This window comes from Equus asinus, chromosome 20, assembly GCF_041296235.1.
Source record: "Equus asinus isolate D_3611 breed Donkey chromosome 20, EquAss-T2T_v2, whole genome shotgun sequence".
Lineage (NCBI taxonomy): Eukaryota > Metazoa > Chordata > Mammalia > Perissodactyla > Equidae > Equus > Equus asinus.
Window position 1 is genome coordinate 9,082,198 of NC_091809.1, and position 22,356 is coordinate 9,104,553.

At 48.9% G+C, this 22,356-nt stretch overlaps 1 protein-coding gene across 2 annotated transcripts in view; it reads right to left on the minus strand.

Moving 5' to 3' along the window:
- The window catches only part of LOC139041249 (annexin A11-like), a 41,539-nt gene extending 25,404 nt beyond the window's left edge, over positions 1-16,135 (minus strand). For both annotated transcript variants that reach the window (XR_011496067.1, XM_070491532.1), the window contains exon 1: positions 15,889-16,135. The gene's annotated coding sequence lies outside the window, so the exon portion shown is untranslated. The remainder of the gene's footprint in view (positions 1-15,888) is intronic.
- Between the last annotated feature and the right edge of the window lie 6,221 nt (positions 16,136-22,356).

Genomic DNA, 22,356 nt, shown 5'->3' on the forward strand with positions numbered 1-22,356 from the left:
CATCAACTGAAACAGACGTACCACTGGTGGGGGATGTTGATGGTGTGGCAGGCTCTGCATGGGTGGGGGCAGGGGGTGTATGGAAATCACGTTCCACTCAGTTTGGCTGTGAACCTACAACTGCTCTAAAAAATAAATTACATTTAAAAATAAAAATAAAAGGAATACAAGCACATTGTAGAGAAATTTAAATAGAACAGAAAGGCACAAAATAAAAAGGAAAAGTCACTTTCCCCTTTAAGCCCCTACCGAAGGTCACCGCTGAGCAGTTTCTAATGTATAATTCAAAACCAAAAAAAAAAAAAAACACATAAATGTATATGCATATATGTATCTATATAGTTTGCTCATATACATATGTATAACTTTTTTAAAACAAGAAAGATTTGCTTGTCGGCAAACTCTCCTCACTCCAGTACAAAACTCAGTTTGGGTGGGCTCAGGAGTAATGAATTATCTACATTCCTACCTGGTGCACCTCCTGGCGCTGCTGGGGAGATGAGGAGTTAGTCAGCCCTCAGCTAGTCCAAGAAGCTCCCGGCCTCCATAACACCATCCTGGGAGTGCTGGGCACATTCCTCCCCGGGTCACTGCGCTGGACAACAGGAGGCAACGACCCAGAGCAGGATAAAAATGGGGCCTGAGGCAATACAGAAACGTCTACTTAAGGTAGTCCAGTTCCAAGAATCTCAAATGGAAAAGGATCCCAACCAGTGACCTGAAGCCAGGCCCTCACTTCCTCAACCTCCCTACGCCATGTGCATGACAGGGGGCTTCACCCCTCAGGACTCTTCCTTCCTCTTGGATTTTAGGACTCCTGAAGGGGATACCTCTTTAGATTTTCACCCCAATCCTAGATTTACGGACACCCAAGATGCCACACTGGAAGCGATCTTGAAGATTCTCTAGCTTCCAACCACCTTGCTTTTGGACCTAAAATACATCAGGGACATGGCTTACTCAAGTCACAAATGTATAGGGAAAGGGTCCATGGTAGAACTTAGTCTGCTGAGAGCAGAGCTTGCCTGCCTTCCCCTAACAGTGCCATTGTGCAAACCTGTGACCATTTTAAACCAGGGCTAGGCTGGTTTGTTTGGTGGTCCCAGCTGGTGCTGCCATTGGTGACTTACTTTAAGACTCCTCCAAGGACAGAAGGAAGACAGTGCAGTAACTGTGCTCTGAACCAGGTCAGCCAAGACCATTCCTCATGGCAAGGAGGTTCCAGAAACCCTCAGGTACCTTGGCTCACGCCAATTCCTTCTCCCCATCCTGTGGGGAGGGGACAAGAGAAGCGAGGCACAGCCCCAGCTCTGCTACATACAGTCATTCAAAGTCTTGCTCAGGCCTAACCTGACCCTCCATGTCCAGCTCAGCCTTGCGAAGCACAAACAGGAAGCATGATGTACAGTGCTTCCCGAACCGTGTTCTTGGACACCATCTTAACATTGTGCAAGTTGAGAATTTATCAGGTACCCAGTTAAAAAAAAGAGAGAGAAAGATTGGTTGTCCAAAAGCGTTGGAAAATGCTGCCTGCTATATCCCCTTCCAGGAAAGTGCCAATTCATGATAGCGTAATAAAGGTCCTGAGAAGTCCTATAACAAAAGAGCCTGCTTAACTTTATGCCCAAATTTCCAAAACTCATTAGGCAAAAATAATATTAGTTAACATTTATTGAATACTTATTATGTACTAGGCACTGTTAAGTGCTTTACATGAAAGTTAACTTTACGACAACTCATTAAGACAAATACTAAGATTATGATCCCCATATTAGAGATAAGGAAACCAAGGTATGGAGAGATTATGTAACCTGCCCAAGGTTACAGCTAGTAAATGACTGAGCCAGGATTCAAACCCAGAGAGCCAGGCTCCAAAGCCCAGGACTTTTAACCCCTCTGCTGTACTTCCTCACAGAGCCTGCTGGCCCCAGAAACTAGGATTTCAAAGACGGAAAGTAGAAATACCTGTTTCACCACGATCCCAGGTACTTCATTAAAGGCAGCATAGGGTGTTGGGAAGAACAAACTCTGAAGCCAAACTACCAAGTTCAAATCCAGTTCTGTTCTCTACTAGGTGCGTGATCTTGGGCAGGCTACTTAACTGTTCTGGGCCTCAGTTTGCCACATCTATAAAATGCAGATACTAATAGTTTAATATCAAATATGTTCTCATTATATCATTTAACTTCTCATTATATCAGTTTCCCCAATATAAAATAGCAAAGAGGATTAGAGGGTCCCAGAGGACCCTGGGCCATTTGATAATACTCAGGATGAGAAACGTTGGGGCAGGGAGGGGGTGGGATAGGGGAGTAACAGGAGAGGTGGGGAGAGTCAGGACAGTGTGAATGGCAGGGGAGGGGAGGAGTGGAGCAAAGTGTGCTGGTTCCTTCTCCGAAACCAAGCCCAGCCCTGTAGCAGCAAGTCCTGGGAATGGCTGTGTTGGCTTTTCCAATCTCCCCAAGGAGAAACCACCAACAGGAAATTGGCAATGTTTTCTTTCCATCCCCTCTATAAGCCAGGTGCCCAGGGGCTTGGTTCAAGCACCAGGAATGCTGGGGGGAGGGGGGTGTAAAGACAAGAAGCTGACAGTAGGGGGAGGATGAGGGGGGAGCAACTTTGAAAAGGCCTCTTGGAGAGAAAACCTGCCTGGGAGGAGGGACCTGTGCCTTGGTCTGCACAAAGCCCATCCCTGCAAACAGCCAGCAGTCTGCTGTCAGTACTTCTACTCTGTGCCCCTGCCAGGACAGAAACCATCTCTCTCCTCTCGGGACCTTTCCAGACTAGGTCCTTGGAACCGAGAAGGGGAGGGAGGCAGGAGGGACTATTTAAAGGTACCGGGAGCACACACAGATTGGCAGGTGAGACCTCTCTACCAACTCCTCCACAGCACAGCTCTCTGGCAAACCTGGGTCCTTCCTGTTCATGGGAACAGTCCCCTTTGAGACCTGCCCACACCAAATGGGCTTCCAGGTAAGCCAACACTTAGTCAAATGCCAACCCCAACTCAGGATTTCTGAGGAGTGGAAAGCAGGCCACAGAGGGGGAAGGTGAACCCAGATATGGTGTCATTATCTGGCGACACCCAGGCCCAGAACATGAAGGGGCTCAGGCCATGGTCCTCGTAGGTGCCAAAGTTCTTGTGACAGACACAGTAGCAGCGACAGAAAAAGTCCCCTACCCAAGTCCTAAGTCCAAGGTGTGGTCCGGACCTAAGGAAATACTCCATCCCCCCGGAAAAATAGGGAAATTGTGGGTTGTGTTTCTAAGTACAGTTCAGGCTGGAGAGACACATCTGTGTCTTTGTTTCACCACTTTCACATGGGGGAAGCTGCTCCCAATTACACCACCTAATCAGAAGGGGCTCCTCCCAGGACCAGCCTGAGAAACAAAGTAGGAGGGACCAGCAGATGTCAATCAAGCACAAGTCCCAGAGGCATCTGAGCCCTCCAGGCTGTCTCCCCTCAACCCCCGCTTAGCTCTCAAGGCTCTCCATTTCCTGCAGAATCCAACCCAAGCACCGTTTCCCCAGGATCACCTTGGCCCACAGGGGTGCAGCAGTTACTGACTGCACAACGTGACCCTTCAGTGCTCAGCTGGAAGGGAACTTGGGGAGCTCCTTCTCTGAACTCTTCCCACGTCTGGATGGGAAAAGGTGAGAGTGGCTCATCCCAGGTCACACAGCCTAAGCATCACTGACACTGGGTCTGATAACATCCATCCCCAGATTCTCTACAGGCCCTTTACCACCCCAAATTACTCTCGCCCACACCCTATGCCAGTTCCCCCATCTTCACACAACCCACCCTCCCTCCACTAAGAGCCACAAACATCACAGGATGGTCACAAGAGACTTCTCCGTTCTGCTGAATGAATTTTTACCCATGGTCCACACAGCTCTGACATCATCTTCCAACACAGCTGCTAGGAACAGGGTTTGGAGTCCAATGACAATGATTCCAATTCTAGCTCTACCGCTTTCAGGCTATGTGACCTTGGGCATGTCACTTGACGTCCTTCTGTAAAACTGGGAAAAATACATCCACCTTACTATGCGGCTGTGAGGATCTGATGCACTGATATATACATATATAGCTATCCACCACGTAGTTTATTAGCATATAGGAGGTGCTAGGTTAATTTTAACTTACTCCCTAAGAAGTATTAGCCTGGGAGCTAGGATCTGGGTCCTAATTCCACCATACCTTCACTAGACAATTTAACCTCTCTGAACTTCTAAGCTGTCTGCAAAGATATGATCTGCCCACCTACCTTGGAGTTACTGTGAGGACTAAATGACGTAAGATCAGGAAAGACCTCTGTAAAGTGTGGGCAGTTCTCTTCACTCTGTGACCAACTCACCCAATGTCATTCTCTCCCGAGTGGCCAAACAGGACAAGCTCTGACGTTTAGAGAGGGGAAAAAGGGTCGTCAAAGATCCTAGACATACACCCAAACTTGTTCAGTCTCTACCAGATGTCAGCCCACACACTGAGTGCCATACCTAACCAATTGTTATGGTCACAGGGTACCTCAGGACAATGTGGGGAAGGGGAAGAGCAGAGAGGGGAGGGTTTTTCAAAGCCTGAGATGAAGGCACCATCAGGTAGGTCCTTCAAAACCATCCTAGACAGTCCACACCCTGATCCCTGAGAACCTATGAAAATGTTATCTTCCATGGCAAAAGGGACTTTGCAGATGTGATTAAGGTTACCAACTTCTCGATTATCCAGGTGGACCCAATCTAATTACATGAGTCCTTTCCTGAGCAGAGAGCATTTCCTGCCTGGGTTAAGGATGAAAAGAAAGAATAAGGAGAAATAAGGATGAAAAGAAAGAAATAAGAAGCATGAGAGGGTTTCCATCCATGGAGGAAGGGGGCCATGAGCCAAGGAATGTAATGGCCTCCAGAGGCTGAAAAAGACAAGCAAACAGATTCTCCTCTAGAGCCTCCAGAAAAGATATAACCCTGCCAATAAACACCATGAGACCCATGAGACAAAACTGTAAGATAGAAAAGTCATGTGGTCAAACGGTACAGCCGCTGTGGCAAACAGTAGCAGAAGTTCCTCAAAAAATTTAACATCTGATCCAGCAATTCCACTTCTGGCTATATACCCAAAAGAACTGAAAGCAGGCACTCAAACATATTTGTACACCAATGTTCACAACAGTTTTATTCACAAGAGCCAAAAGGTAGAAACAAACCAAATGTCCATCAACAGAAAAATGGATAAACAAAGTGTGGTATAAACATAAAGGAATATTATTTGGCCTGAAAATGGAAGGAAATCCTGTCACATGCTATACCATGGAGGAACCTTGAGGACATTATGAAAGTGAAACAAGCCAGTCACAAAAAGATACATACTATATGATTCTACTTATGTGAGGTACTCAGAGTAGTCAAATTCAGGGACAGAAGTAGAACTGTGGGGGCCGGCCCCGAGGCTGAGTGGTTAAGTGTGCACATTCTGCTTCGGCGGCCCGGGGTTCGCCGGTTCCCGGGTGTGGACATGGCACCACTTGGCAAGCCATGCTGTGGTAGGCATCCCACATATAAAGTGGAGGAAGATGGGCACGGATGTTAGCTCAGGGCCAGTCTTCCTGAGCAAAAAGAGGAGGATTGGCAGCAGATGTTAGCTCAGGGCTGATCTTCCTCAAAAAATAAATAAATAAATAAAAATTTTAAAAAGATATTAAAAAAAAAAAGTAGAACTACGGCTGCCAGGGGCTAGAAGAAGGGGGGACGGGAGTGTTATTGTTTAATAGGGGCAGAGTTTCAGTCTGGAAAGATGAAAAAGTTCTAGAGATGGATGGTGGTGATGGTTGCACAATAATGTGAATGTACTTAACACCACTGAACTGTATACCTTTTAAAAATGACTAAAATGGTAAATTTTATGTTATGTATACTTTACCACCAAAAAAATTGTGTTGTTTTACGTCACTAAGATTATGGTCTTTTATGGCAACAATAGAAAACTAATACATACAGTGACCATTGCTTCTGTCTTTCCCTCCAGATCCTCCCATGATATTCTCTTCAAAAAGGCCTCTGCTTTCTTTAAACAAGAGATCTGTGCACAAGTATACCTAACTCAGCAAACTTTCTTTGACAAAGAAAGCAATAAACCACCAAGATCACAAAAAGACCATTAACCAAGAAAGGAGGGACCAGGTGCTCACCTTTCCTGCATGTCTAGAAATAAGAGCTCAATAAAGCTTTGCTCACTTGTATTATCAGTCAACATGAGTCACCTGTGTGGCCAGGCCAGCCCCACCTAGCCAGCAATGCAAATACTCCAATGGGGGGAGGTTCAGCAGTGTGATCTGCATGGGCGGGGCAATCACACCCAGTCAGCCAGGATCACACAACTGAGATGCCAGAGGTCACTCAGCCCTAGAGATGACTCAGTTCATTCCCACCCACCCCACCTCAGCTCTCATTTCACAAGTGGGGAAACTGACAACCAGAAAGGAGGAAGTGACATGCCAAGGTGACACAGCAAGATCCTAACAGGAATGGCCCAGGACCCCCACCTCCTGCCCCTAAGCCAAGAGCTCACTGTCCAGAAGACAGGATGCCAGCCAATCGCTGGGTTTTTACCAGCATCTAAGGGGGGAGGTCCAGGTTTTGTGGAGCTTATGCAGTTTTAGAGACCTTCTTCAAGAAAAAGAATACACAATATCTCTTTTTTTGCAAATTTTACAATACTGTATGACTTTGTGAGTTCATTGCTAGGGCCCCTCCTAGAGCTTTGGAAGGGCCACTGGGGCATGAGGGGGATGGCTGAAGCTGAGAATGAAATTTCATTAGATTCACAGTAATTCCACTTCTGGGCTCAGAGAGGCACTCAGCGCTGGGCTAGACTCCCCAGGGACAGAAGGGGAAAAGAAGTCCTGGCCTGCACCAGGCTTTCCCTCTAGACGGGGCGATAAACACAAAGAGCAGTCACAGGAAAATACCCACGCCACGTTGAAGAGCCATTCCCCCAGCAAGAATAGAGATGAAGGCTGAGAATCAAGACGTCTGCTCTTTGGGAACTGAGAGGAAGGGTGGGAGGGGTGTCTAGAAAGCTGGCTTCTCTCTGACGGACCTTGGCAAACCTAAGGCTCTCCTGGGCATCTCCCTCCCTCACCTACAAAACAAGTGAACCTGTGAGGGATCTGTGGTTGTCGACTTGTGCTGCCCAGAACCTGGGGCTCTGGGAAGATTTTGTAGTTGACGAACATTCATTTCTTTGTAGGGAGGGGGTAGGTCTGAAAAGAGACTCTCACCTGATTTAAATTTTTTTTAAATGGAAAAATAAGAGATCTGGCAACATGTCCATTTCCATATGGTAGCACACAGCTAGGGCTACAGGAGCTGTCCCCTTCAGCCAGGTGTGCCTGCATCAGCTGCCCACTGTCCCCACTGGGCTGTCCCTGCAGACAGCTGCACTTGTAATCAGAGAAACCAATGTCATCCAGGGCCCTGCTGGTTAAGATGCGATGAGCCATCTCACCTCCATATGAAAGTCACTAACAGATCCTCTCTCACAGTAAATTGGGGGAAGTGGGGTGGCAGATAAAACTAAATAAAGATCTAAAGGCATCAGGGAGAGCCCTGGGCTCTACTAGGGAGACCCTGATACACCACCGCCAAGTTCTTGGAAAGGCTCAGTCCCTTCAGACCCAGAAGACCTGAGAGAGTATCTATTCCAGCTCCATATGGCTGAGGTACCCCTGCCTTACCTAGAAGCCCCTGGAAACCTCTCCTGCAACTACCCATGGCTGCTCTTCTAATGGTGACAAAGGCCCCAGCCAGCCTTGTACAGCTGGAAGCTGAAAAGAAATCCCTACCAGAGCCTATAGATCACATTAGCGGAGAAGATTCTCTCAGATCTCCACTATGGGCTGACCCCTGTGCAGGAGGGAGCCTAAGCTCAGCTAAAGGGCCGTGGGCCAAGAGTTACACTGTGCCATGGCAAGAAAATGGAAGGTTCCCACAGATACATATGTGATGGAAAGAACTGCAGGAAATGCATGTCCGAAGCTCAGCCAAGCCATTATCTCAGCACTTTCCATCTTCATGACTTCTGCTCAGATAGTCCCTCTACCTGGTCTGTCTTCCTTGTCTCCTTTACCCCTTCCTTAAGCCTATGTCAATCCTGGCCTTCCTTTAGGACAGATGGAGCCCTAAATCCTTCAGGAAGCCCACCCTGATCTCCTCACCCACATTATCGCTCTTCCTGGAATTTATCAGCACTTGACCTAAAATGTTTCCTATGTCCTCTAGTGTTCTAATAATACTCCCCTTTTCCCAGTACCTATAATAGGTACATATATTACCTCATTAACCTTCACAGTGTTCCTCCAAGGTAGGTATTATCACCTCAAGGGAACTAGGGTTCAGAGATGATTCTTGACAAGCAAGCGTCACACACCCAACCAGTGCTAGAGCCAGGATTACTTTTTCCTAGGCCTCTCAGTGACAGAGTCCGTGCCCAGGCCATAGGACAGCACTCTCCACCTCCTGCCAGCAGCTAGCACAGGGCTGGGCACAGTGAGGTCCTTGACACACACCAACAGGACACCAGTGGACCCTGATTGATCTCTTCCACCCTGGGTGGCACCTGTTCCAACGACCTCTTTGATCAGGGCTTCTGGGACACGGGCTCCAGGAATTCTAGGGGTAGAGAAGACACATGGAAGACATTCCCCTTTCTCCCTCCCACAGCAAGGCAGGACCTCAAGTGACTTGGGAGGGTGTATGAACATCCCTCACTCTGCTGGGAAGGTGTACATGGCCCTCCCCTCTGCAGGCACTGCAGAGCCCTAGTGCCCTGCCTTCATGGGGCTCTGCCTCACCTCTGAGGTATGGGTCATGAGTGCCAGTAGGCCACAGAAGCAAGCCACAGAGCCTAGGGCAGCATTCCACCAACCCTGACCATATTTTTCCCAGACTGAACAAAAAGCCTAAGGAACGTACTGTTAAACATTCAACTCCCTAGCTACGCGCCATGAATTAAGAATAGCTGGAGCCTATGTCAATCCTTAGCCAGGCAGTGGCTCAGACCCTGCCTCCAAGGGCTGGCACCGGAGCAAAGAAGGCTGGGAGAGTGGCAAGGGGGCAGTGTCCAGGCCTCACCAAGGGGCTGAACTTGAGCCAAGCTGGGTCTGAAAGACACGTCTTAGAAATAAAGTCAATTCCCAGTGCACTGGCATTTGGATCACATAGAAATCCTAGAACGTCAGAAACAGAAGGGGCCTTCATGAGATCATTTGGTTCAACTGGCTTATTTTACTGAGGTGGGAGCCGAGGCCCAGAGAGCAGAAGGGGCCTGCCTGAGGTCTCAGGATCAGCTGGGGGCAGGACACACACTAGAACCATGTTTCTCAGTTTCCAGGCTGATACACCACGGCGCACGATGGCTCCCCTCCAGCCAGCACACCTCAGGGCTCCAATCCACCTTCCTGGGCTGGAGAATGCAGCTTGGGAAATGCAAAGGCTACCCTGGGAAAGAGAGAGTGACACAGTGACTCTGCTGCCTCCCAAATAAAGTCCCATATAATCAAGCCACACAGAAAGCATCATCTGCTCCAGGGAGGCCTCTGTAAAGTTGCTTCTCTCCAGCTTCACCTCCCTGTGAGTTAACAACAGCAGAGAGTAGGGGTCGGCAGACACTTGTTCTGATCTCTCTAGGGTATCAGGAGATGCACGGACCAACAGCCCCAGCTCAGTTCAGGGTTCAAATGCCCTTTGCCCCCAAACTCTCCTGGAAAGTCACTTGTGTGTAATACCTTAAAGTGAGGAAGTCAAGCTGGGAGGAAGAAGCACAGCCAGATACTCTCCAACCTGAAGGTGAGTCTTGGAGGGGCCAACCTAACCCCATAGGGCCTGTAAGATCAGGAGGTGGCTCCAAGTGGCAGAGCGCACAGCTGCCAGACGTGACTATCGGGAACAGCCTGGAAGCTGCTGACTCTCAGAACACAAGCTTGCCTCTTATTCACCAGCCCACAGGATCGAAGCTGCCACGCTTCCACTGCCTGCTGGCTGGCCACTGTTGTGACATACCATTGCCACTTCCTAACTGAGGAATACTGGCTTAACCAATGGCAAGACTGATAAGCACAGCACTGGTTCCAAATTAAGGAGAGCAGTGGGTGGTGTTCCAGAAATGTCTGGTTATCCCCCTCAACCATCTGCCCCCTCTTGCTTCCCTAACAGCCTGGCACATGGCGACCCCAAATAAGGGCTATATTTCCGAGCCTCCCTGGGAGCTAGGCAGGGCCATGCCATGAAAGTCAGCTGTCCTGGGCCACACAGGGTAGGGAAGCACTTAGAGCAGCACTACCCAAAGTGTGGTGCCCAGACTGGTGGCTTCAGCACTGTGTGGGCACCTGTCAGAAATGAGAATTCACAAACCTCACCACAGACCTCATACATGCTCAAGTTTGAAAACTCCAGCCCTGGAGAATGCTGGAAGCAACTCTACCCAAGGAGACTGGTGCCTAGACAACTTCACGGAACAGACACTTACTAACCCTGAACTCCAGTTTCTCAAGAGAGAGCGAGCAGCTCTTCTCCTAATTCATGACCAAATCTGAATCCTAATGCAGGTAGGGTGGGGAAGAAAGATGATGAAAAACTTAACCAAGATAGCAGAAGTCAGGAAAGAAAGAACAACCAAATATATAACAAATAATAAATAGGAAACAAGATGCAGGGCCGGCCCAGTGGCCAAGTGGTTAAGTTTGTGTGCACCACTTCAGCACAGCAGGGTTCACTGGTTCGGATCCTGGGCGCCAACCTAGCACCACTCATCTGGCCATGCTGTGGCGGCATCCCACAGAGAACTACAATGACTTACAACTAGGATATGCCACTACGTGCTGGGGCTTTGGGAAGAAAAAAAAAAGGGAAGAAGACTGGCAACAGATCTTAGCTCAGGGTCAATCTTCCTCACCAAAAAAAATAGAAAAGAAAAAAGAAAATAAGATGCAAGGAATAAAATCCACACAAGCTGGGAGGCAAACAGTCTGAATTCTCTAGCAAAGACAGAAACTACCAAATCTGTTTTGTTGTTATCATTGCGTTCTGCCATCTTCCCCCTAAACCCCAAGTCATGTGCTGATTACAAGATAGACATTTTTTTTTTTCTGAGGAAGACTGTCCCTGAGCTAACATCTGTACCAGTCTTCCTCTATATGGGATGCCACCACAGCATGGCTTGATGAGCAGTGTATAGGTCTGCCTCCAGTATCCGAACCTGTGAACCCCAGGTCACTGAAGCAGAGGATGCAAACTAAGCCACTATGCCACTGGGCTGGCCCCAATTTTTTTTTTTTTACGAGAGAAAGAAAGGTTAAAAATTAAGGGTTGGCATATAACCCAGCTATCTCACTATTGGATATTTACCCAAAGAACTGGAAATCAACAATTCAAAGAGACTTATGCACCCCTATGTTCATTGCAGCATTATCCACGATAGCCAAGACATGGAAGCAACCCGAGTGCCCATCGACAGATGACTGGATAAAGAAGATGTGGTATATACATGCAATGGAATACAACTCAGCTATGAAAAAAGACAAAATCATCCCATTCGCAACCACATGGATGAACCTTGAGGGCATCATGTAAAGTGAAATAAACCAGACAGAGAAAGACAAACACTGTATGATTTCACTCATATGTGGAATATAAACAAACTTACGGACAAAGAGACTAGTGGTTACCAGGGGAAGGGGGTGGAGGGTAGGCACTAAGGGGTGAAGGGGCATACTTATATGGTGTATGACAAACAATAATGTACAACTGAAATCTCACTATGTTATAAGCTATTATGACCACAATAAAAAAATGAAGAAAAAAAATTTATGTCAACTGGAACCCCAAAAAGATAAAAATAAAATAAAATAAGGGTTGGGTAAAGACATATTAGGTAAAGACAAAGAAAAACAAGAAGTGAAAATATTAATATTAAAAATATTTTGAAGACTTTTCAACAATCCTGCCTCAGTAGGCTGAGAGTTTTTTCCAGCCATTTGCCTTTATCTGGAAATAGGACTTAGAAAACCACTCACTAGGATTTCATGGTACAACAAGGCTTAGCCATTCCAGTCCCCTGAAATAGTTTATGCGACTTAAAATGCAAGCATAGAACAGAGCATAAGACGGGCCCAGTCTTCATACGGCCCTGAAACATTTTTGTGTACTAACTATTTTGTCATATCCCTTGGGGAACAGAGAAAGTCCTTCCTGTGGCCTCAAAAGGGGAAGGAAATGTGTAACAGCAAGTCAGAGCTGTCTATCTCGGACCTACAGGAAGGAGGCAGGAACTGCCAAGGGAGAGAAGCAGTACCCAGGCCTATCCCTGGGGTTTGCAGGCAAATCTCATTTTACCCATCCCTTCTAAAAATCTGGCTATCATGGGGACCATGGGACCACAGGCCATCCACACTGCTAACTTCTCAGGGTGCAATGGGAATAGGAGGATGACTGGTTGAGGAAACAGAAGCAAATACCCCCTCAATGTGGTCCTCCACCAGCATCACCCAATCTTTCTCCTCACCTTCAAAACCGACATTTTCAAAGCTTGTCTACACTCAGTCTCCCAAGATCCTCACCTCTTGCTACTCCTCCACCCATTCATTCCCACCTGGCTTCTGCTCCCATCATCCCACCAAAACAGCCACAACTTAAGGTGTTGAATCTCCTCCACATCACTTCCTGTGGCAGCAATGGCCTCTGCTGACCAATGCCTCCTACTGAAGCAGACTCACCCTGGCTTCTGTGATATGACACAGTCCTGGTTTTCCTTCCCCCTTCTGGCTCCTTTATAGGCTCATCTTCCTTTACTCAGCTGTTCTAGGTGAGTTCCTCAATCTCACCATGCCCTTGACATCAAACACAACCTAGACAAAAATATCTCTCTAGCCTATATCCCTCCTGAGTCCCAGACCCACCTGTCTACTTGGTATCTCAAACGCACCATGTCCAGAACAGAATTCATGATCTACCCCAGCCTGCAGACCTGGTTCTCATCCAGTGTCCGATGTCTCAGGGGAATCCAGGACAACCTAGGGAGGATGGGAGTGGCCTCTGCTTTTGTGCACACAGCACAGGGCTAGGCAAACAGTGGGTATGCTGAGTTCAACAGAAATATGCCTTGTCACCCACTTCCTAAAAAAAGCTGTGACCTTTTAGGTGGACACAACAAGCTCACATCTGCTATCATGAGTCCCCCCAGATACACACCACTTTCCCTCAAAGATGCCACTCCCCAGGCTTAATCTGCCATACTCCCTCTGCCTCCCTGTTAGCAGCCTTGGAGGTCGTCCTCTTCACCCTCCCTCAGACTGCTCTCATCTCACTGCCCTCCAAGCCAGCCTCAACCCATGCTCCAGGTGTAAGAGGCTGGCAGCACCTGACTTCCCTCTCAATTTCAAGAGTGAGTCCTCCCTTTTCCACTAAGGCAACAGGACCTTCAGGAGCACAAGCACACCACTGTGTGACATCAGACCTTTATGTCATGGAGTACAGGGTCAGGATCAGTTGGCCTAACTCGGTATGGTTTCACTGATTATTAGAAAGTTCCACTACTTTCAACAACTCCTTTTAAAAATGCAAATTCCTAACAAGGAAACTTCAGTTTCTTCATTTTCCCTAAGAGCTTTCCTATCTAGGCATCACTCAAATTTCTGGTGTTCTAGGGGCAATGGGGTCAGAAGGTGTTGTAGAGAAAAATGCAGAAAACCCTAAGCCTGTTTGCTTGTCTGTGATTGTGAAGCACACCCACACACAGACTCTCCCGACTGCCCCCATGGGACCAAGTGCCAGGAACAGGCTTTCGGGTGGGGGGGTGGCAGGAGGAGGCAGCGAAGAGAGATGACCACAGCATCTCCCACTGATCTTGGCCTTCTAGCAAAAGCAATCGAAATGGACCCTATCGATCATCCTCAACCTGGCTACATAAAGGAATCAAAAGGGACTCCAACTTGGCCTCTCGACCAGTGTCTACCCTCAGCTCTCAGTCTGGAATAGTTTCTATCTCACTCTCCTCACCGTTTTTTGTTTTGTTTTGTGTTTTTTTTTTGCCTATCTAAACCGAGCCTTCAAGGTCTAATATTTTACCAATAGAGAAATCTTACTCCCCTGGCCTGCCACTGTCACTCAACCAACATCTTCTGAGCACCTACATGAGGCAGGCACCTCGATGGCTCCCATAAGGGCTGTGATTAATAGGCAAAAATGGGGAAAGCAGGGCATTCCACCATGAGCTAAGACAGAGAGACAGGTTAGGAGAGGAGTGGCTCAACTCAGATGGATCTTCAGTTGCATGAAGGGAGTGACAGCTATTATTATTATCATTATATTACTATCGCTGACACTCACAGATCATTAGTTACACACCAGGCCCAGCTGTAAGCTTTACGTCTAATCTGGGTGACATCTACCTGGAACACACAGGTATAGTGTACCAGTCACCACCTGTTCTGACTGTTCTGTAGTGCCTGAGCTGTAAAGTCCTTAAATATAGTAACTCACTGAATCCTCACAATAACCCCAGGAGGCAGGTATTATTAGTACCCGTAGTTTAAAGATGAGGAAACCAAGGCACAGATACTGGTAAGAGACGAGATTAAGGAGGGATGCAGGAGCCCAAGGTAGTGAGCACCCAATGCCAGGGCAACAAACTGCCCTAGCACCTCAGCTGGCCTCTCTTGTCGGGGAACCCCTTGTAGCACAGAGAATGCCTTGAGGGAAGAGGCCATGTTAATCCTCCCAGAATCCCCAACAATGGACTGAAGCAAGGAAGGAATGAAGATCATAATCAGGCCAGTCAGGAGTGAGCAAAGTAGCATGCCCTGCCTGTCCAGCTCCTGGACTCAGCCTGACCCTGCCCTGCAAGCTTCTGTTCCTGTTGTGTGGGCAGGGCAGGGGCTCACCCCTCACGGAGCCACTCCATGCCCAGGTCAGGGCAGCAGGGAGCAAAGGAAGGCTGCGGGGCGACAGCAGAGTGGCTGGCTACCATGGATTTCTAGGGTCTGTCCTAAAACACCCAGTCTCCATAGACAGGTCACTCATCAGAGGGGCGGGGACAGAAACGTCTAGGGCAGACTGCTGCCAGCTTAGGCTAGCACTAGCTAGCTTAACTCCTCTCCAGTCTCTAGATGACGAACTTCACAACTCTCCTTTAAGCCAATAGACGGGTTTCTACCTTTTTAAGCCCTCAGAGGGCTGGGCTGAGCCGAGGGAGAGATAAAAGTCCAAGAATCCTTCCCTGAAAATGTAGTTTAAGATTGGAGAAGAGGGAAAGGCAGAGACGGTAAACACAGGTGAACACAGCACCTGGATGGATCCCACGTTCTCTCAAATAAGGTGCCTTACAAACTCCAGCACTAGCAGCTCCCAGGAATTTGTGTCCTTCCAGTTCCGGAGGAAAGTTCCTGAAGGCAGCCTCCTCTACTCTCTCCTCAGCACAAGTCTTTCCCAGAAGGGCACACATACTCTCGAGAACTCAGCTGGGTCAGAGGGCCCTGGGCCACCGGCCATCCCCCACACCAGCCAGTCGCCTTCTGGTCGCTTGTTCACCCAGTCCCAAGCAGGCCTAGGCCGCACAGGACAATCCCATGGCCCTACACACCAGGGTCCGGCCTGTGCACCGCCCACCCCACAGGGAGGGCACCCCCCGCCGCTTGTCTAGCTGAGCAGGCAGGCCGCGGCAGCCTGTCCGGGACCAGCTCTACACCCGTCCCCGCCCCCATGCTGTGCAACCAGGAAGCCGCAGGGCCAGGCCGGGAGGGGGCGCGGGGCTGTCCGGGCCTCATCTGCGGGGGTCGCGGCACACAGCCGCCGCCCCGTCCTGTGCCCCCGGGCAGCTGGGGACCCTCACTCACCGGGCCACTGGACAACGGGGCGGGGGACGGCGTGGGACGAACGGGGATGTGGGCAGCAGCCGCTCTCTCCGCGGGCGTTCGGGGTGCGGCGCCTTGGCTCAGCCTCAAGCTCCGTCCCACTCCCGCTCTCCAGGGGCACTTGGGACACTCCGGACTCCCGGACGCCGCAGCCGTCTGGGCGGGGCTGGAGGAGAAGCCCGCTGTGGGGAAAACTGAGCGGGCGCGGCCGCTCTAAGCGCCCCGGGGCGGGGCGGGGGCGTGGTCTGGGTGCGGCCCCGCCCCCAGGTGAGAGCCCAGGCCAGTGGGTGGGGACCAGCCTCCAAGAGGCGGGGGAAGGAAGCCGTAGGCCTTCCGGCTCCCGAACTGAGGAGGGCACAGCCAGGGTTTGGAGGTCGGCGTGGAGCTTCTACTATCCTCCACCTCCCTCGACGGATCCCGCCCTACACCGCACTAGCGGGGAGGGAATTCCCCAAGCCCTTTCCATCTTCCCGATGTGCCATTGTTAGTGACTCTCTTTAAGGTAAAGAAAACTTTCTGCATTAAGAAGGTCACACACAGTATGCAAATAGGGGTGGGGGTGGGGAGAGTAGAGAAGCCTGACACACTGCCTCACCCACGTGATCAAGGTCAACGTCAAGTGATCAACCAGCAGTGATAGTATGTACTCCGTTCTGGTCTTCCTCCCAAGAATACATAATTCTAGTCTAATCGTAATAAAAACATGAGAGAAATCCCAGTTGAGGGATATTCTACAAAATACCTGACCAGTACTCCTCAAAACTGTCACGGTCATCAAAAACAGGGAAAATTTGAGACAAGTACTGTCACAGCCAAGAGAAGCCTAAGAAGATATAAAAACTAAATGTAATGTGGTATCCTGGTAAAAATACATTAGGTAAAGACTAAGGAAATCTGAATAAAGTCTGGATATTGGCTAATAATGCATCAATATTGGCTCATTCATTGTAGCAAAACCACCATGCTAATATGTTAATAACAGAACAGAATAACACAGTGTTTGTGAGAACTCTGTATTCGCAATTTTTCTGTAAAATCTAAAACTGTTCTAAAAAAAGTTTTTTTTAAAAAAAAGGTCATGCACTTAAGATATAAATATATGGTAATTATAAAAGATTTTTTAAAAACTGAGATTGACTCTTCACTTCCCCAACCCACTTTTCGGTGTGCCCTACCGGATCTTTCTCTTTACAATACAGTCTTTGTGTGTTGTGTATAGTATATTCACGTAGATGTATTGTTTATGTTGGGGAAGTGGGAGAATTCCCCTCACTCTTTCCCTTAAGGTTCTTATGACCGGTCAAATAATTAAAAAGGCAGGTTAGCAGGAGGAAATCAAACAAAGTTTAATAACATGTATATATGGGAGAAACTCAGGAAAGAGTGAGTAACTCAGCCATCTGGCTGAGGCTACCTGTTTAAATATCCTCATCCATAGACAAGGAGGATGTTGGGAGTAGTGATTTGGGATTTCAGAGGAGAGGAAGACAATTTACATGGAGATGGAAATGGAAATGTTTGTCAGACAGCTTTTGCTGGGCCAAAAAATGGGTTTGTTGGTGTCTTTCCATCAACACCTATTTAACATTATACTATAGCTATCATATGGTATGAGCTCCTTCTTGGAACAGGGCTTCTATGTTAAATTCTTTAGGCAGTTTGGGGGAAGGTTGAATGTTCTTCCTAAGTGTTTCTGAGCCTTTATTGTCTTCAGCTCAAAATAATCCACACACATCAGAGTGGAACATCTTGAGGCAGCCTGCCCTGAACCCCATTAGTTACAAAACAGTGGTGCAATTATTTTTCTGCAATGTAATTTTTTTACTCGTATCTTGGAGAGCCTTTCCATGCAAGCACACCTGGATCAACTTGGTTCTTCCTAACGAATGCACAGTATGCACCATCCTGCGGGGCACCATTCTTTATTACCTAGTTCCTTACTGAAGAACAGTAGGTAGTTGCCTATTTGGGGCTGTTACAAATAAGGCTGCTGGTCCTATTTGCATTTTAACAGGAAATGAAGTGGGAAGGACTGGCAGCTCTAAGCTGAAAAGGAGGCTCTGGCCTCAGCTCTGCCCATGCAGGGGTGTGGGTACCTGACAGAAGCCGTGCCTGGGACAGACTGGCCACTGCCCCACTACAACGCTGGGGACCCAGTCATCTTCTGGCCTCTCCAACATACCCCCTCCCTCAAGTCCTGGCTCTTTTTCCGGCCTGGACTGCATTTTTTGGACATGAATGGATGGGCGAGGGTGAGACTCAGGCTAAAGGTTCCAGAGTGACTCCGAGGAAACGCTCACTGGAGCAGAAGAGGAGCGGAGGGTATGAGGCACCAGGAGACTCCCAGGAATCATTATTACTCTGGTGGGGGCGCCGCAGCAATGCAGTAGCAGGCGGGACTCGGGGCGTGGGCGTGAAGTCTCCAACCTAGCCGCGGCCTTCCAAGGGGAGCTTCTCTTTCCCTCGCTATCTCTGGGCAGGGGGATTCGTCCTGGAAGGTCACCTGGCGCCGACCCAGCCTCCCCTGCCTGGACACTCTGCGCCAGAGCCCCTGGCCCAGAAAAGGCGAGCTTCTTTGAATGGCTCACTTTTCTCCTAGCTGAGAAAGTGCTTCTTTAAATACCACATTAAAAAATAATAAGTCATTTAGGATGGAATTCCTTCTGTATGTAGCACACACTTTCATGCCTCAGAACTGAACTCTTCAAGTCCAGAATGGTGAATAGCTACCACTGTGCTCACCTTTTCATGATTTTCACCCATTTGTTTTCAACAAACCTGTGTTGATCCCCACCGCGGGGGAAGCACTGTGTGGGGGAAAGGACGCTAGATTTGGTGTTCAAACACCTGGGTTCTAGTTCCGATTCTGACATTTGGAAGTGATGCATTCTCCCAGACTTGGTTTTCTCGCCTATACAATATTCAAAATTATCTATAAAAATCTGTAAAATAACCCCTGCTTCATTGCTTCTCAGGACTGATAGAAACATCAAATGAAGAAAGTGCTTTATGAAAAGGTCACATTCCACGGAGCTCTGAGTAGTGTTACTGCACAGAATTGGAGTTCTCTGCGTGGTGTTGCATAAACAAGCCGATTGATTGTGGCGCCAGCCTTGGGGGAGAGTCAGCTTTGATTCTGCGAGATGGATCTGCAGGGAGACAGGGAGCGTGTGCCCTAAGAGCTGTCTCCCTGATTCAGGATTTGGGGCAAAATGTAAGGGGTTAGGGAGAATAGGCTGGCACGTGGAAGTGCTCCTGGGACAGGCTTTGATTGGTGGGATTCAAGTATTTATGGTAAGGTTTTAAACATTTATGACAGGCCTCTAAACATTTATGACGGGGCACTAAACATTTTTGGTGAGGTGGAGGAGGATCTCAGGCCAGTCCGACTCCTCACCCTTTCCAGGTAGGATAGGTTTCCTTTTTCTCGATTTCTTGTCGGTTTCTGACTTGCTCCTCGAACTTTGGAAGGCCTGCTACATTCTCTCTAGACACTGGTTTCTGCCCTGTAAGATTATCCTGGGTTTTACCTCTTACATTTTATGTAGATGGCCAAGTGGGTGGACGTTCCCCAGAGAAAGTCCTGGACTCCCTCCCAAGTTGAAGTTGCCCGGGCAGTCCTCTGATGCGCAGTGATCGTGCCATCTCCTAGCACTCTGCCGATTCCACCTTGGCAGGTCCCATGTTTTCCTTCCTTCTTCCTCTGGGGAAGTGTACCAGATGCGTTCATGGATTGTAAAAGCCTCACGGTTCTTTTTCTGGTGCGTATTGATAAGGTTGACCTCACCATGGCTACTTAGTTTATGATCCCTGTCCGCACCGTACCATGAAATCTGTATGTCCTAACACTGCCAATGTGATCTGCACCGTGATGTGAAACAGTGAGGCCTGGGCCGGCCAAGCGGAACGTGGGCACTTACCCGCTCCGCCACAGGGCCGGCCCTGAATTGGACTTTTGGACCAACCTTTTGCCTGAGCTTGGGAACACGTGGGCCTGTTTGCATTATTCGTGAAGGTGATTAGTAGTAACGTCCTGGACGGTAACCTTTTCCGTTGGTGCATGGGTTTAGCAGGCAGCATGTTCTGTGGGTAGTATTCCTCTTCATCTATTTGGAAGGGTCTACCTTTCTGTAGCATCAGTACGCATTTTGAGGTGATTTTCCAGCCTTGGAAGTTCACCCTCTCTAATCTCTTTCAGCCCCAAAGCTTTATGCCGTCATTCTGGACCCCATTTTGGATTTTTTTTGCTTTTAGGTGAATTTATTGCCGCAACCCTGCATTAGAACATCCTATATCTTTCCGATTTGCATCCTCATCGATGTAGACTTCCGTGTAGCTTACATCATCTTCCCCTGCGTAAGCCTAATAGCAGGCCCTCACCACACACTTGTGCCTCATCATCTGTTTCACCCTCTCACACCTGCCCGCTTTGTCTCTGGGAACCCCCAATCAAATGTCCCGTGCCACCTGTTCCTGACCGCTTGTTTTTCCTTCTCCTCTTAAGTGAGGTCCTACGGTACTTGCCTTGCTCCCTGGGGCTTGTTTCACTTCCCTAAAACCCTCACAGCCATTCTGGTGGTCACAAGTGGCTGGATTGCATCCTTGGTTCCGGCTGACTGGTATGCCATTGCGTGGCTATAGCCCATCTTCCTTCTGCACTCGTCCCTTGCTGGGCTCCAGGGAGGCTTCCAAGTCTTGGGTAGTGGGAGCGACGCTGTGGTGAACTCAGCGGTGCACATGTCTTTAGGCAGGAGTGTTTCCGAGTTCTTTGGATCAACACGCCGCAGAGGAATAGCTGGATCATATGGGACATGGATTCTTAAAGTTCTGAGGCAGTTCCACACCGCTTGGCGTAGTGGCTGCACCGGTCTGCACTCCCACCAACGGTGCAGGAGGCTTCCCTTCTCTCCACCTCCTCTCTGACACTTGTGGCTTCCTGTCTGCTTCCTTATAGCCATTCTGACCACAGTGAGCTGCTGTGCCCTTGCAGTTTGCATTTGCATTGGCCTGAGACTTCATGACGGTGAACAAGTGTTCATGCACCCGTTGGCCCTCTTTCGATCTTCTTGGCAGAAATCTCTGTTTCCATCTTCTGCCCAGGTTTTCATTGGCTTGTTGTTTTTTTTTTTCTTGTGGGGACGTGCGAGTTGATTGCATCTTTGGGCTTTTCACCCCTTGTCCGATGTGTGGTTTGCAAACATCCTCCCCCAGTCGTTGTGCTATCTTTGCATTCAGTCGATGGTTTCCTTCACTGGGCAGAAGCGTCCGCATTTGACGTGGTCCCGTTGGTTTCTTGTTGACTTGGTTGCCCTGGCCCAGCCGGACTTGCTTCTTCCAAACAGGCGGCTCAGACCGATGGCAAAGAGCACTCTGCCTAGGTCTTCTGCTACAAGGTTCACGGTTTCAAGTCTGCCATTCAAGGCTTTGATCCATTTCAGGTGGTGTGTGTGCCAGGTGTAACATCATGGTGTACTGTCGTTGTGTTCCAGGTGGCTGTGCAGGCTTCCCAGCACCGTTTATGGTAGAGACTCTCCTTTCTCCGCTGTCTCCTCTTGGCTCCCTGGTCGAAAATGGGCTGTCCATGTACGTTTGAGTTGGGCTCTGGGTTCTCGATTCTGTTGCATGGGTCTGTGTGCCTGTTTTGGGGCCCAGACTGTGCCGTCTCGGTACCTAGTGCTTCGTCCCATAGGTTGAAATCGGAAAGTGTGCCACGTCCTGCTTTTTTCGTTTTCCTGAGGATTCCTTTGCCTAGTCAGGGTCTCTTGTTGCTGGCTAGAAGCTTTAGGATTCCCTCTTCTGTCTCTGTGGGAAACATTGCTGCAACTTTGACTGGGATTGCATGGAATCCAGAGATTCCTTGCTCCGGTAGGGACGTTTCCAGTGTGTTGCTGCTTCCACTCCTAGATCCTGGAATCTCCTTCTTTCTCCTTGTGTCTTCTTGAATTTCTTTCCCCCAACGTTTGTTAGTTTTCCATTGCCATGGCTTTCACCTGTTTTGCTAAGTTTCTTCATAGAGATCTCATCCTTCTCACTGGCATGCAGTTGTTCACTTTTTCTTTTCAGCTTCAGTTTCTCTATGCTTTGCAACTTTGAATCGGTTTTGCTCTGGCAGAAGTGCATCGCTGAGCTCACATCTGCTGGCAATGCTCCTGTATTTGCTGTGGAAGTCTGGCCCTGGCTAACGTCCCTTCCCATCTGCCTCTACACTACCTCGGACGCCTGCCCCAGAATGCCTGAAGCAGTGGTGAGCAGGCCCACCCGAGGGTCCACCCGGCCCACCCCGGGCCACCGACCCAGAAGGTGCGGACCTCACCGCTGCACCACCGGCCGGCCCCTTTCATGTTCCGTTGGCAACCTGCAGTTGAGGGCAATGGGACTTGAATATGCTACTTGAGCCCAACTCTGGCACTGTGTAGATGAGGCCAGGTTGTTTTTCGGGTCCACTGCGAT